A 17,326-nucleotide genomic window follows, 5' to 3' on the forward strand; every position below is an offset into this window, starting at 1 on the left:
TAGACTTGAAATACTTCAATATGCATTTTGTTATTGGATTATAAAATGGGCTTCCAGGTAGGAAAGCTCAGTATATAAACATAAGCAATCTATGTGACACAAGGCCTATAATGCCTCGAGACTCAAGGTTCAGGAACCAATCAGGTTATGAGGTCTGGGGACACTTGTAAGTAGAAAGATTTTAAAGACAAAAAGAACAGATATTCCTAAGTACATTAGCCTCTAAGGAGTAAAAAAATGATCTTTTCCTCTACATTACCCTTAAAATCAATGGCACCACTACAAAATATAGTGTTCATTAAAGTAACATATGAAACCAGTAAAATAATAATCAAAATATCCCAAAGAAAAAAAGTATCTTCCAGAGGAAAAGTTATTAATTTTTTAAACTTCTCTGAATACCTAAAGCTATTGATTTCACTGCAGTCTTTTTGAAATAACATCTCACTACTACTGGGTTTGCCATTTTCCTCAATAGCAAATCCCACTACCCCCAACACTACGATTCTCACTGTACCCCTTAGTATCTTAATTCCAGAATTGTCTTAGAACATGTGGCAGCTCTCAGATGCCAGAACACTGACTCTTGTGAACTTCATGCTATGAATCCAAAGCATCTCCAAGTCTTAGAGTATAACAGGCAAGAGTTCAAATCCTAGAATTGGAGTGATTTTCCCCATCATCCTTGCTTGTTTTTATTCTTCTTTTTTTTTCTGTTAAATAAAAGTTCTTTCAAAACCCTTAGCTGCCAGGTGCCAGCAGCTCATGCCTGAAATCAAGAGGCTGAGAACTGAGGGTCATAGTTCAAAGCCAGACCAGGCAGGAAAATCCATGAGACTCTTATCTCCAGTTTAAAAAACAAACAAACAAGGGGAGGGGGGAATGAGGGACGAGGTAACAAACAGTACAAGAAATGTATCCAATGCCTAATGTATGAAACTGTAACCTCTCTGTAATTCAGTTTGATAATAAAATATATATATATGTATATATATATATATATATATATATATATATATAAACACCCTACTCAGAAAAAGCCAGGAATGGTGCCCTGGCTCAAGTGGTAGAGCATTAGCCTTGAGCATAGAGAGGCTTAAGAACAGAGACCGGGCCTGAGTTCAAGCCACAGGACTGGGGGGGGGGGGGGGGGGAAACCTTAGCCTCTTTTTCTTTTCTGTAACATTTATAGATTATTTTAGTTAAGAGTGGGGGGAAAGCTTACTCAGACAAAACTGTCTTCTTTGTCCCCTACCTTGATCAAGCTGTCAAGTTCTACTATTTTCATAACATCTTGTCAATGCACCAGTATAAAGAGACACTGCATCTAAGCCGAGGTGCCCAGGGTGGGCTTATATTACCTCATCCAACAAATAGTTTGAGTAGCTGTTTCCCTAAAGATGGACTATAAACCAAAGATTCTGACTTAAAAAAAACTTCAATGAGGCACCTGAGATCTGATGGGTTTTTCTAGCAATGAAGGCACTGAATATTCTGGTCAAAAGTAAGACCATGTCACCAACCACTACAGAGGGAAATACAGGGGTCATCAATCCTAAGGATGTTCCCAGAGACCAGAACTCCCTATCTATCTTTATCATTTCTCCAGGTACCTACATAATAGAGCACAAGGTCCACAGAACCAGAACTATGCTTATTGCCTGAGCTACTCTGTTCCCACAACCTAAAATACTGCCAGGTCTGTGTGCATGCACGCATGCGCTCACACACATACACACACACACACACACACATACACACTTAAATGGGATGATAACCACACTTAGAAAATTCTCAAGAAATGCAAATGAGTCATTCACGCAGCTTGTACCCATACCTGTGGCAGATCTAGTTCTTTTAAATGTGGGGAGGGCAGGAGAGAGTGAGGGGAATTGGAGAGGAAACCAAAGGAAGACAAGGAAAAGCTGGAATAAATCGGCCTCTTTTCAAATGTCTCACCCATAAATTAAATCCTTCTCGGGGGCAAGTCCGTATCATCTGATTACTCTGGTACTCCCCACGGCCATTTCTATAAATGTTAGTGGGTTGACAAACACAAATCACTCCTCTTTGGTTCTTTCCTCTTCAGTAGCACACCTCTGAGCTATATGAAAAGGCCATCTCTACAACTCATAAACTTGACTGTCATGGTATGAACGCCTTTTATATTGTCTCTCAAGTCTCCAGCCTGAAGATGGGTTCACTACACATTCCAAGGCAGACTTTCTATTTAGGTCAATTAAAGCCTGATTGTGATGGTGAATTATATAAAGAAGATCAATTTTTTTCTAAGTTTTGAATAGAAGTGGAACGGCCCTTACATCAGTTTCCAGGGGTGACATTCCTTACTCAACTCAATAAATTCCTCCTGCCCTGAATTCACAGGAATCTCTCTCAGTAGTCAGCATCTCCTATTAACCTGCAGGCATTTTCTTTTAACTTAGTTGAAATGAGGCCTTAGGAAGTATCTAGGAGACTCTGTTATTCTTCTTGTCATCCTTACAACACAAATATGCTGCTATGGGAGTGAACGTCTAAATAATGTAACAGGCACAGATACTGGTAAGGCTTCCAGATTTAAAAATATGAGATAGTCAGGCAAACCTGAATTATCAAAGAACAACAAACATTTTTTAGTTTAAGTAATGAACAATGTAAGGGATATGCTTTCATATATATTTTAATTGGCTAATGTAGGTATAACTCAAGTAGTAGAATGCTTACCTGACAGGACAAAGTTTTAAGTTCAAATTCCAATACTACCCAAAACAGACAGATGAACAACAACTTGGTGTCCATCTGGAAATTTCTCTGCAGCTTAGAATCCCATATTTCACCTAGCAGTATTATTTGTGGAAACAAAAGAGGGTTAAGCCACCAGTGAAAGAACAAGGGGTAGAATGAGGCTTTGGGTGTGATGGGGTAGGGGCAGGAAAGACTTCCATGACAAAACAGGAGTCCAAATGACCTTAGATGGGGGCTACAATATTCATGGGGGAAGGAGGGCAGAGGTAGAGGAGCTTGGGAACTACCAATTCAAAGTAAAAAGGCCACTGACATGAAATAGTTCCAAATAGGCCACCGTTAAGAAACTTCCAACCTAAGTCCTGGAAACATCTATCTACCCAGTGACAATCCATGGTGGCTATTAAAAACGATGATGATGGTACTAGTTCTATTTAAACTCTGTGCCTAAAATAGGTAGGTGGGATTACTCGTCCGTTTCCATGTGAGAAAATGGAAGCAAGAAGAAATTAAGGAAAATCTGTCTCCAAGGACAAACTACCACCTTAAGGCTGGGGTGGATCAAGTCCATCTCTAGTTTTGCTGAATCTGTACAAGTGAGTGGTTCTGACCAGGATCTCACATGGAAATGCCAGGGTCCTGTGTACCTCTTAGATATCACATATATGAGTATACATAAAGATGAGCCAAGAATTAGAATCAAGGAAATCACTTCTTGGGGTTGGAAAGTTTCAAGGTGAGCAGAATGGAATTCTAATACCAAGCCAAGGCAGCCATGTTTTCTAGTATTCTTGAAAGACTTATTTCTAATCTCTTAAGTTGTTTTAAAGTGAGGCCAATGGCAAACTTACAGGTTTTAATCATTGAGCACTTTCTTGGTTTATATAAACAAAATATTTTAAGTGATTTGGCTGTATTACACATACTGGAGTATTTTTAGTTTCAGAATTATAACCTGAATTTTTTAGACAATTTTTTAGTATTCTGGTTGTCTAAGAGATACAGCTGTTACTTGCTATAGTTCTCCCCATAAATTATTGCAAAGAGATACATCTTTTGGGAAAATATGCCTATTAAAAGGGGTTTATGGCCTTCACTATGCTAGAAGAACATGAGGCATCATCCTATGTAAAAGAGAAGTGGAATTAGTCTATCATTTCTGAAGTGTTCCAATCCAAGCATTGGATTTGATTAGTTTCCCAACTAGAATGTCCCAACTCATTGTGCCAAAATTCCGATGCTTCTCATCCCTCACAGATAATGTACAGAGCCCATGTAGAGAACCCATGGTGGAAGCCCCAGATCTATCATCTTCAGCTAGGAGCAGACATTTGCCTTCCGTAGTGTGCAGTGCAACTCATCAGTGGGTGACATGATGTGCCAACAACTGGGAGGCATTAGGTACGCTAGCTCTGACTTCTCACTCTGGATTTCAGGTCTCACAAAGATGTGAACCAGGGCCAACTATGTGGAGGCCCAAAGTTGAACATAGCACTGTATATGTAGCAGATACACAAAAAGTCATTGAAATGGCTCAAAATGCAATGACATCCTATAGGAAACCAGTTATTATTTTTTAAGTATATAGTTTCATTGTTGTTTACTAATACTTTATCAATTGAAATTTTCTATTCCTTACAAACATTTTAATTTCTTTTTTTTAAATTTTTATTGTCAAACTGATGTACAGAGAGGTTATAGTTTCATGTTAGGCATTGGATACATTTCTTGTACTGTTTGTTGCCTACATTTTAATTTCTTGATCTAGGTTCACAATGTTCCATTCCACTACAAGATCCTAAAGTATTATAGAAATTTTAAAAATAATCTATAGTTAAAACAGTTTTAATACTAACAAAACTATAGTATATTCTCAGTTATACATAATTACTATGTAATATGCTAACCTAGCTATGCTTCATTTCAAATCCTGTTGAGATATAACAGCACTTCACCTAATTCCACACACATCATCAACCTCAGTAGTTAAACAAAACAGTCACTTTTCAAACAATTAAAATGTTAGAAGTCAATGGAAAATAGCTCTTCACAAGTCAGAGAAAATAGCAATGGCAACACCTTTAATGAATATAGTATCTATCTCAAAGTAAAGCAAAACCAATCAAGGACAGGAAAAAAAAAAGTCTGCCATTAAAAAAAAATAGTGGTTTAAACTAAAGAGACTGGAAAGTTCTAGATATCTCATTACCCAAAAGATGTAAATATCAAGTGGGAGGGGATTAGAAGAGGGAAAACTATGATTAAAGAACTATAGAGGATGGCACATGAGACACAAGCGACAAACAGAAGCTCCATCACAAGGGAGCGCTAACTGTATATATACACATGGACTGAGAAGAACAAAGAAAAAGAACTATTCAGCAATATTAGGGAAAAGAGAAAGAAAAAAAAAGCTTTAAGAAATAAAATGGGAAGATAAAGCCATTCTAGTAAAAAGGCTTTAAGATGATTTCTTACTACTTATACCTGTCTGGACAATAATGCCAAATAAAAAGCCCTGGGGTGAAATGCTCCATGATATGACTTGTATTTATTTGCTATTTTTGTTAGAGTCTTAACCCTGATAACCACAATGGTTATGCTTTTTTATAAGGTATTTTTTTAAATGTCATCCATCCTTAACATGAATTTTTTTTTTTTTTTTGGCCAGTCCTGGGCTTGGACTCAGGGCCTGAGCACTGTCCCTGGCTTCTTTTTGCTCAAGGCTAGCACTCTGCCACTTGAGCCAAGCACCACTTCTGGCCGTTTTCTGTATATGTGGTGCTGGGGAATCGAACCCAGGGCCTCATGTATACAAGGCAAGCACTCTTGCCACTAGGCCATATCCCCAGCCCCCTTAACACGAAATTTTAAACATAACAATAATAATAATTTTTCATAAGCCAGTAACCAGAAATAATTTCTTGACAACATTTTGATATCTCTTCTTTCATTTACTTTTTTTTTCCGGTAGTAGGGCTTGAACTCAGGGCCTGAGTGCTGTCCCTGAGCTCTTCTGTTCAAGTCTACCACCCCACCACACTTTGAGCCACAATGCCACTTTACAGTTTTCTGGTGGTGAATTGGAGGTAAGAATATCATGGACTTTCCTGCCTGGCCTGGCTTGGAGCTGCAATCTTCACATCTCAGCCTCCTGAGTAGCTAGGATTACAGGCACAATCCTTACATTATAGGCTTCCCTTTAATTTGTCTGGGGACAGGCTTTCTTCATCCATATAATGAACTCAATGACACTAACCCACAGAGTTTTAGTGAGGACCAGTCTGACAGTATATGGAAAGAGCTCTGTAATTGTCATCCTGCACCCTTTCTTCCAGAGGCCCTTCTTATCTTGTTTCCTTCATTACACTCTCCCCCTCAAAATCTGAAGTTAGTGGTCTTATTCTGATTTTACATGCAGAAAATCTAGGTCAAATAAATGTTTTCTTCTTGGTTCAGGGATGATCTCACAAAGCATGATAAAACCCTTTGAAACCCAATAGAACCCAGGAATCTAGTTTGTCCTTGAGGGATGGTCTTAGATGAGTTCTGTTAGCCTTCCCAATCACAGTTTCCTTACCTGCCTCAGTGCAGTTACCCTGCCTGAAATGGGACCAAGTTGGAAGGAGTTTTGGCCACCAGAATGCTTTACAGGAGAACAAAAAGGCTGGAGAAACTGAGCCTGACTTCCAACCCAGAAAAAGAACCTTCTTCCAGTTCTCTAAGGAGCTCTCAAGTAATGGCAGCCCAGTAAGAATGAGAAGGACAAGATTAGTCACAGATTCACTCTGAGGGGAACTGGGCTCAGAAAAAGAGGTGTTCTGGGATGTACCCTATGTCTCCAGTTCTAGAGAAACAGATGGAAAGCTGGTTACTGGAAGAGAAATGGAGAAGAATGATGACACATAGCAGGTATGTCGCAGAGGTCAACCTCTCGAGGACGACCAGGAACAAGAGAGTGCCACCTCTTGCCCTAAGTATATCACACACGGACTGGAAGCCCCAACAACTTCTTGCCTCCAAGATGGCAAAAGGTAAGTAATGAGAAGGGATCATGGGCATCATGAACATTTGGGACATTTAGGCAGAGGCTATAATCATGATTTTTATTGGCATGCAGAAGGGAGGGGTCAACTGAAGTCCAATTATTTCTTTGGAATGACCTAAAGTGCAGAAAACAAGCTGTATTGTTTCCATCCGCTTCCTCCAATATCCTCAAAGCTTCTATGGAACCCCATGTTACCTGCTAAAAAAAGTGAGGACATCTTATCTCACTACAATACCGGTTCCATTAAAGACCATAGCTAGAAAAAAGTCCTGAAACCTCCCATCTTTTTTAAAACTGAGGAAAATCCACACACAAAGAAGAAGCACCACTGAAGTGCACACGTGATAGCACATGGGGTCCCATTCAACAGTCCAATGGAACCTGCCATGTTGTATGGTGTAACCAGCAGTGTGCCAACTCCTACTGGAAGGGCAAAAGAGGGAAGAGGTCTGGTTTTAAATAGGACTCCAGTTTGTTGATAACAAGCTTTGCAGTGATTGTTCATTATTCCCAGTCATCCTGCAATCATTAACCCTGGGCAGGAGTAGAAGGAATCAAGACAAAGCCAGCCAGTGCCCTGTGCAAGGGAGACATCCTAATACTGCCATCAACTAAAACTTTCAAGGAAGTCATAATTTCCACATCTTAAACCAGAAATACTGTGATCCTAAACTGGAATATCTAACTGAAATTGGTTCTGACTGGTTTTCATTAAATGTTTTTAACCAATTGTTAGTGTGATTTAGATGAAGGGGGAAAAACATACATATACATATATATGATCTCACATGCTCAACAGATGTGGGTGAAAATCAAAGCCACACCAAGCAGAGCCTCACAGACAGCAAGCAGCACTCCCCCCAAACCCAAACAAAAGGTCAGCCATTTATAATGACATCTCCAGAGTGATATATGTGCACATTAGAAAGTTAAATCTCGTGAAAAGAAGGTCCAATAAAGCCATCAATTTGATTCGGAGTTCATCTGGTTGCAATTTCTTCCTGTAGTCACTGCGCTGCAGGAAATCTTCGCACCACACAGGCACCTGAATTCACTTCAGGGTCTCTGGTCCATGAAGGAGGACATTCCACGCATAGTTTCCCAGTGAAAGGACCAAAATGCCTGCTCCTCACTTCTTAGCTCACTGTCTGTTCAACATTCTCTGCTCTTTGATGTAAAAGAAAAATACTCCACTTTACAATGTTACCCAGGGACTGGATTTCTTTCCCCTACTTCCCCCTCCCAAAAAGAAACCAAAACAACACCATCATTGTGGCCACCCTGAATGTGGACAGGACTTTAGAAGAGAATATCTTCAAGTTACAAACACACCCAAGAGCGAGTTTACCTCTCCTGAAATCCTGCTTCTCTTCTAGTATCTTCACGGAAAAAAAAACCATTAGCAGAATTTCCCACACTTACCCTTGGCAAAGGGGGAAAAAAGCCTGTCTCTGTCTCTCTCTTTCTTTTGCTTTTTTCCTGAGATGGATACTTGTACCAAATAGTTAAGAATTTTTCTATCCTTAAAGTGCCAGGGTAATTTGTTATTACGTGCACACTGAAGTTAATGTTTTATAATGTTGCTGCTGTTTTCAATGGCTTTCTCCTCCTCTTCTTACCAGGCACTCAGGGCTATAATAGCAATCCTACAGTCGCCTCCTACTGAATAATTATAATAGTGGGCCAATTAAACTAATCACCTTTCCACATATTTTTATCCGGCTTACTGTCAATCTGCTCCAGAATGTCTAGAATGAAAGGCTCCTCTCCAAAAGCACAGTGAACTCCCCTGGAAAAGCACAGCACAGTCCAGTGGGGCAAACTCAGGTCCCAGTAAGATCAGTAGGGAACACATTCCCTGTGAGCAGAGCAGAGCAGGCAAAAGGTGAGTGTAACTCTATCTCAACCAATTAGCTGGGCATGCTAGTTGGTGCTCATCTGTCCTCCCAGCTAAAAGCTAAAGCAAAAAAAAAAAAAAAAAAAATCTGGAGGTAGGGATCAAGTGATAGAGGTCTGCTTAGCAAGTGTGAGTTCAAATCTCAGTGCCACCAAAGGAAAAAAATTTGAATACGTAAATATTTTCCAACATGCATGTACTAAAAACACGACAAGCAGGTATAAAAACAAATGTACAGATAGATATTCATGTATATACAACATTCGCCTTCTCATATTTAAGGAAACCTAAACGATTCTTTCCTGGCGTCATTCCTGAACTACATCTATGCTTCAAAAATCTCAACTTGCTGTTAATACAGTGTTTAGCTTAAAACAGCAAAGCAAGCGCCACTAGATGGTTAAAAAACAAGGTGCCTAAACTGGTGGCTCCTGCTGTCACCTAGCTAGATGTAAGGATTACAGTCCAAAGCCAGGCCAGGCAGGGAAGTCTCTTATGTCCAACTAACTACCAAAAAGCCAGAAATGGTACTGTGAATCAAGTGGTAGAGTGCTAGGCTTCAGTAAAACAAGAAGGGACAGCACTCAAGCCCTGAGTTCAAGCTCCAGAACTGACAGCAGCAACAACAACAAAAGATCTCAAAGAATGACAGTGCCATTCAGTGTGGGATTTTTGGCTGCCCAGACCTGATAATGTGGCTTGTATATTTGTAGAAGGGAAAAAAAAAAAAAGATTTTCAAGGAGATTTCACATTCTGGGTTTATCACTGCAGTGTAAACTCTTTTACAATGAAGCAATTGCTACCAAGCAAAAAATAGTGAGAAGAGGGAGAATACCAATCCCAGGGAAGAACAGAGGGAGTAGAAAGCATGTTTCACTTGTGGAAAGCTACTGCAGAAACAGACATGGCTCTTCCTAGGTAAAACCTCCACCTGAGCAACAGGATTTCTGGCTAAGGCAACAATCTGGGACTGCGGGCTAAGGCAACAATCCAGAAGCAGTGCTGCAAGATTTTTCTGACAACTTTACATCCTAAAACGGTTCCCTGTGCATCACAGATCTCTAAGCTGGTTTTCCCCCAAAGTTGTGCAGCCCACGGTATGAACTAGAATAATTACCTACAGAGATCACTTTTGCTGCCTCCTCTCCATCACTGAGAGTGTAATAATAGCATTAAGAAAGGACTTTTCCATGGGGCTAAGAGACACCACTACACTAAAAGGAACAAAGAAAGAAAGGATTAAAGACCTTTTGATATCTCCTCTCTCTAAAGAATCGAAAGCTGTATCTCTAGAGAACAGACAACAAAAATAATACAAAGCTTTCCCTTCTGCCCTAACTTCTCTCCAGCCAGAAATGGGGGGGGGGGGGGGAAATCAGGTAAATCACTTGAAAAAAATCACTTTCAGACAACAGGTACTTCAAAAGCTCAACTGATCAATCAATAGACACAGGTACATTCTGATGTGTCTCCTAAACAAAAATATTCTGCAAGTTGTGCTCACAGTAGACATTCCTGGTTTCAGGTCCCAAACCTTAGGGGGGAAAAATACAATTGCAGAAAAAGAAAAAGATCACTGTATCTCTGCGAAGCATTCTAAATTGAACCAACATTTTGTGAGTTCTGCAGAAAAGCTATGGCAAGATCATAGGGGGAAAAACACACACTTTTCTCACCCTTGAAAAATGACCAATTTCAAAATTCAATGGGTTAAGATATGTAAAAATAGATTCCAAAACCCCACTTGGAAATCAAAGTGCAAAAGACCATCCAATTTTTCTTCTCTTGCTTAGCCAAACCTCTTTAAGTCAACAATGTTTAATAATTCCCATTATATCAAACAAAACCCTAATGGCGCCATCCTTTTGATTGGGCAAAAAGAGAAAGCACACGTTTTAGTGACAGCCTGGGATTTAATGTGTTGTTTCCTACAAGAAATTAACTCCCCAACTTTTAAAAGGAAGAAAGCAGAGGATCTTGTTACAACCACAAATCAGGGTGAATTCTCAATACTCAACACAGATGTTAGACAAACAGCAACATATTACCCTTTCTGAGAACTCAGGGTAGCTTTTCTCTTCCACAAAGCCTTTTGTTACCTGGACAGCCTTAGGCCCAAAGACCCCACACATATTCTTCAATCCAGATAATGTAAGCCCACCTACCATCTACAGACAGGAGGCCATAAATCATCCAAAGGGGTTGCCCTGCTCTTCATGCTGCCATAGTGAAACAAAAGAGCTCATTCCATTACCCATCTTCTCATTCTCAGACAAGTGGACTTGGGTTCAACTTTTTCCTCCCAATACCCTCGCTGGATGCCTGCTCTGCCTTGAAAAAAAAAATCGTGCACTAAATTTCCTGGAATGATCCATTCACTGGCTACTTATTAAATACACATTGATTTTTATAAAGTGTGTATAAATCTTGTGAAAGAAGAAAAAATACAATAAAGCCTTGACAATCTAAATAGGAAGTAATACAATTCCACCATGATTTGTTTACCTCAAAGTTTCTTCTCTCTCTGCTCCATTTTCAAAAATATGCAACCCATTATTTGTAGTGTCTGGTTGGTACTACGGGAATGTGGTACATCAGTTCTAACTGAAGAGACCTGGATATCAGTGCTTCTGCAAGTCACTCCCTTCTCAGAGCCCCTCTGCTCCCCTCCTGAGTGTGTTAAAATTCCAGGATCTGAAAAGGACTTGCAGTTCTGAATCTGCATCAGCTTCCTTCCAAGATTGTTCTCTCAAATCCAGTTTGGGGGAGCTTAACCTCCATATTGTTTTGGCTTTTGCCCTTGGGTGTCCTGGGGAAGCATCCTTTGTTTAAAAGACAGCCCTGGAGTTCCCTGGGGGGCCTGAGGGTTAATGTGGGTCTCCTAGAGCAGGATGTGCCTAATCAAACTCAGACAGCAGCTGCTGAGTTGGAGCTAATCCTTGGAGGGCTGCTCAGTCCTCCTTTCTCTAGAAGTGAAATTGCCTGGCACTGGGCCTGTTCCGGCTGTTGGGACCTTATGTTTTCAGCACATTGCAAACGACATCTTCTGTGAATTCAACTCTCAAAATGCCAATGGATTTTTCTGTTTTGCTTTATTTTTTTTTTCAAGCTGTCTCTCCAGATGCAAGTACTTCACACAGAAGCATGCTGAAATGTCCACACACTGAACACTATATAAAGGGTGTGGGCTGGGAAAAGGCGCTTTAAGGGACAAGGATATAAGACTTGCTGTTAATGGAATTGTTACTGCTCCCATGTTCATCTTGACAGACAGTATTTCATGAGACAGTAAAAGTGAGTGAAACAGCTCAAATCATCCATTTCGAGATTACTAAATTTATGGAGCTCACACTAATTTCTCAAACTTGGTCTGCTGTTCTTGGGAAATTACAAGCCCTTTCTACTACTGTAATTCCATGGTCCTTGTAAGTGAAAAATGATTAGGTTTTGTTTTCTTGGAAATACTGTATAATGTGACTCACAGCTTAGCTTTAGTGAAATGACTTTCATTTATAGATTCAAGAGAGTGTTTTACAATGTGTACTTTTCAAAGTAAAAAGGTTGTCATTACAAAGTTTCCTTGGCTGGATTCTTATATCAACTATAGCTAGCAAAAAAAAAAAAAGTAAAATTCTTGTGGCAAGAAATCTGGTGAGAAATGTGAAGATGCGTTAGGATTATTGTTCAATTCTACGTAACAAGTATTTACTAAGTGAGTCAAATTAATGGCTAGCATAAATTAGAAGAGGCTATTATCTACCCAGTCATATAGTTACTTTTATAGTTATTTCTAACCATTGGGTTTTTAAAATATTTCTCCTCTGATGCATAAATTCAGATAATTTGGGAATGAAAAATGCTAAAGTCAAAAAAGAAACTCTTAATGATGTGATATCATACATTAATAATAATATGATATAACTGCATGCTCTCATCACACATCTGTTTGGGTATTTCCAAGTTTCCTGGAATACAATCTTTATCTAAGTCACTCTTCAATATCATTCTTCATTAAGACCTATTCACTAATAAATACTGATTATTTTGAAACATGTTAGGAAAATAGATGGTAGAGAATAAGTAAATACTAATAGCTTATATTAGTACTTTGGAATTAGAGGACTTACTTTTTTAAATGGTGACGGAGATAAATCATTGTAAATCTGCTTTATGGCTTTCAAGACTCCTGCCTAGGGAATTAAAAGGGCTGTTTTTCTCCTAAGGAAGTAGTACCATTCTGGTTGCCACTGGTCAGCATCTGTCTTGGAATAAATCCACCCTCTCTCTAAATAGGCTCCTCCCACTGTAAACAGAACACCAAAGCTGCCTCTCCCCATACAAGCTGAATACACACTTAAGATACTTGTTGCTCAGGCCCCCAGCTCTGTAGAAATAATGCTTGAATGGACTCTGTTGAGTAGGGGCTGTTTGTATCTATTTAAGTTAAAAAAGAAGGAAAACAAAATCAAACTACTCAAATAATTGCAACAAATTAGCAAGAAGCTAATGAACCAGCTCATGCCTATAATCTCAGCTAAACTGGAGGGCAGAGATTGGGTGGATTATGGTTTAGGTTGGCTGAGGTAAAACCTTCACAGGATTCCATTTCAACCAGTGGCTAGACACAGTGTACACATCTGTAATCTCAACTACAAGGGAGACTGGGATGGGGAAGAGCAGGACTCTAGGCAAGCCCAGGCAAAAATATTTGCAAAATCCCAAACTGGTGGAAAGAGTCAGAGCCCGGCATGTTGATACATACTTGTCATCCCAACTACAGCAGGAAGGGTAAGAGGAGAATGATGCTCAACTAAAAGCAAGATTCTATCTCAAAAAGGGGGTGTGGCTCAAGTGACTGAATGCCTGCCTTGCAAGTCCCATCACACACACACACACACACACACACACACACACACACACACACACACACACACACAGCAGGGCAAGACAGACGCCACACATTTCAGGACCAAAAACCAGATGGGCCTCCACAAAACAACTCCACATGGAAACTGCCAGATTTCAGAACAAAAACATTTAGTGTATTAAAACTAACAGTTTAAGAGGTGAGCCATCTTATTCCTAATTATTATTACTGCTCTATTCATGCGCCAGCTGCGAACAATTAAAATCCTATACTGTATTTCTAAATTCCCACAGACCCAGGAATAAAATTAATACATTTGCACAAAACCTTTCAGCTGTTTTCCCATAGCAAGGGGCTCTCAGAGCAGAGCAGGCATTCTTGTCAGCCACATCTGCAAGGAGGAAGCAAAAGGTACCACAGCCAAGTCTTCACTTGGCTTTCCCCTGTGTTGGACATTCTATCATTAAAATCCAAGAAACTGTATGAGGATCATACCAAGCTTTTCGCGACTGTGGACTGGCTACTTCTAGGTAGAGACATTCAGGACTCACCACCAAGCTAAGTCCTTACTTGGGGAAAAATCATGCTTAATTCCCTGAGTTACCCCCAGTGCCTTCTAGGCAAGAGGATGGGGGAAAAAAGGAATGCTAACAGCAAACAACCACCCTGACACTTATTCTTTGTTTCCTGACAAGTGGGATCAATAGAAGCAGGAGACACCTCTTGGCCACACGTCCTGTCTATGTGCTGTATTCTAACCTGTCCTATTCCCCTAGCCACCTAAATGAAAGCCAAAGGGAGACAAAAGCCATCCTAAATGAATTTGCTTTTAAGATTCACATGTGCACAAATATACATGCATATATAAAATTGTATATGCAATTCAGACAAATGGAACAGAATTGGAGGTCCAGAAATAAATCATTACATTCAGGTAAAGTGATTTTCTCCAATATGGCTGCCAAGACAATTCAATAATGGGAGAACAGTCTTTTTACCAAGAGAGACACTAGCATGACTGCGTACCATCTGCAAAATATAAAGGGAAAATAGGAAATTGCACTTGTACGCGACAATACATGCAAAGTTTAATTCAAAATGGATTACAGACCTAAGTATAAGAACTACACCATAAAACTCTTTGGAAGAAACAGGAACAAACTGTTGTAAAAATCAGGCAGTGTTTCTTGCATCTGACACCAAAAGCACAAACATCAAAAGAAAAACCTATAGACTTCATAAAAATTTAAAAATTGTGCGTTTTGGCCTCTGTCATTGTGTCACCGCCAGGATGAAGCCAATCCTGCTGCAAGGCCTAGAGCGGTCCATCACACAGATTAAGTATAAACACACAGGAGAGCTCCTCTTCACCATGGCCAGGGACCCCACTGTCAATGTATAGTACTCTGTGAATGGCTGGCTGAGCACCTACATGGGCCATACTGGAGTTGTGTGGTATGTGGATGCTGACTGGGACACCAAACATGTCCTCACTGGCTCAGCTAACAACAGCTGTCGTCTCTGGGACTGTGAAACAGGAAAGCAGTTGGCCCTTCTCAAGACCAATTCAGTCGTTTGGACCTGTGGATTTGATTGACTCTGGAGAAAATATCATCATGTTCTCCACAGATAAGCAGAGGGACTACCAGTGCTTTGGGAGCTTCTTTGACCTGTGGGATCTGAGCCAGATCAACACCAATGAACCTCACATGAAGATCCCTTGCAATGACTCCAAGATCGTCAGTGCTATGTGTGGACCCTTTGGGGAGTGCATCATCGCTGGCCATGAGCATGGAGAGCTCAACCAGCATAGTGTCAAGTCTGGAGAGGTGTTAGTGAACATAAAGGAGCACACCCAGCAGATCAATGACATCCAGTTATCCAGAGACATGACCCTGTTTGTCACCGCATCTGAAGACAACACAGCCAAGCTGACTCTACAACCCTTGAACATCAGAAGACATTCCACACATAATGTCCCGTCCACTCAGCTGTCCCCTCTCCAAACTATGACTATGTGATGTTGGGAGGCGGTCAGGAAGCCATAGATGTAACCACAACCTCCGCCAGGATTGGCAAGTTTGAGGCTAGGTTCTTCCATTTGGCTTTTGAAGAAGAGTTTTGAAGAGTTAAGGGCCACTTTGAACCCATCAACAGTGTTGCTTTCCATCCTGATGGCAAGAGCTACAGCAGGGTTGGAGAAGATGGTTATGCCCATCAACCCACAGTACTTTGAATTTGAGTTTGAGGCTTAAGAAACCTGGTCTCTATTCAGGCCAGGGAGAAGTTTTGGACTCTGAGCAATAAATTAAATTAGTTTGGTTTTTTTTAAAAAAAATGTGTTTCGAAGGACACTGTCAAGAGAATAAACCTGGTATGGTGGTTCACACCTAGAGATGCTGAGGATGAAGAATTATGAGTTCAAAGCCAACCTGAGAGAACATAGTGCAATCCTGCCTTAAAATAAAAGCCTAAAAAAATAACAAACTAAAGAATAAAGTTTTTTAAAAGAAAAGAATGAAAACTGAGCTGAGAGAAAATATTTACAAATTGTGTATCTGCTAAGGGATTTGTATTCATAACATACCAACAATTCTGAAAACTCAGTAATAAGAAGATAGCCCAAGTCAAATAGGAGTGCTGGTTTTGAAGACATTTCTTTAAGGAAGTAATATAAATGGCTAATAAACCAACAGACGATTCTCTGCTCATCATTAGCCACTAGGTAAACAAACATCCAAACCACAGAGAGATAACAACAAACAACACAAGTGGTTCTGGGGATATGAAGAAATTAGAACTTGGTACACTGCTCACTAGAATGGGAAATGGTGATGCCACCTTGCAAAACAGTGTGGTCATTTCTCAAAATATTCAATATTGCTACCATATGACCTTGAAAATACACTCCTAGGAATGTGGCAAGAGAAATCACAACATATGAACATATGCCCCCACTAAATTTGTTCTAACAAATGGATCTTCACAGGGTAGAATATGCATAAGGCTCTGAGTTTGATCCCAAGGACCAGACAAAAGAAATTAGACAGATAGATAAGACAAAATAAAATGTAATATAGCCATATAATGAAATAATATTCTTTAATAAAGAGAAATGGCAAAAAAATAAAATAAAGAGAAATGGCAATATATACTACAATATAAATAAACCTCGAACACATACTAAAAGAAGCCAGTCACATGACCATATATAGTGTGAGTCCACTTAAAAGAAATGTTCGAAGAGGAAAGTCTATAGAGACAGATTAGTGATTCCCTGAGATTTGGTGAGGGTAGAAGGAAGATAGACTACTAATGAGGTGCAGTACAATTTATTGTGGATAAAATGTTCTAAAATGGCAGTGATGGTTATACAACTCTACATGCATCATAAAACAGTGAAATTTATACTTTAAATAGGGTAAATTTTGTGGTAGATGCATTCATAGCTCAACAAAGTTGTCACGATATGACATTAAATATTATATACATACATATACACACACATGTAATAGAGACCATAAACCATCAGAGGACAGTCCTATCTAACAAATGGCTAAATAAACTATTTTTTAAAAATAAGTAATCTATAGATAAACACTAGATATATTCTGATCCATAGCTCAGGGTATACCTGCCACTGAAAATGCTGACATGAGCAGAGGGCCTGAGGTTTACAGGAAGTCATTGCAGGCTTTCTAGTTTTTCAGCCCCAGGTAAGTAATTTTATAATTCCACAAGTTTGAGACACATTTCAATGAAGGACAT

The 17,326-nt window shown here is 39.7% G+C and overlaps 1 protein-coding gene and 1 pseudogene across 1 annotated transcript in view; one reads left to right on the forward strand and one right to left on the reverse strand.

The window, feature by feature from the left end:
* The window catches only part of Sdc2 (syndecan 2), a 105,426-nt gene that overhangs the window by 70,769 nt on the left and 17,331 nt on the right, over positions 1-17,326 (reverse strand). The gene's annotated exons all lie outside the window — the stretch shown is intronic.
* LOC125360967 lies at positions 14,158-16,068 on the forward strand (annotated as a pseudogene).

This window comes from Perognathus longimembris, chromosome 12, assembly GCF_023159225.1.
Source record: "Perognathus longimembris pacificus isolate PPM17 chromosome 12, ASM2315922v1, whole genome shotgun sequence".
Classification (NCBI taxonomy): Eukaryota; Metazoa; Chordata; class Mammalia; order Rodentia; family Heteromyidae; genus Perognathus; species Perognathus longimembris.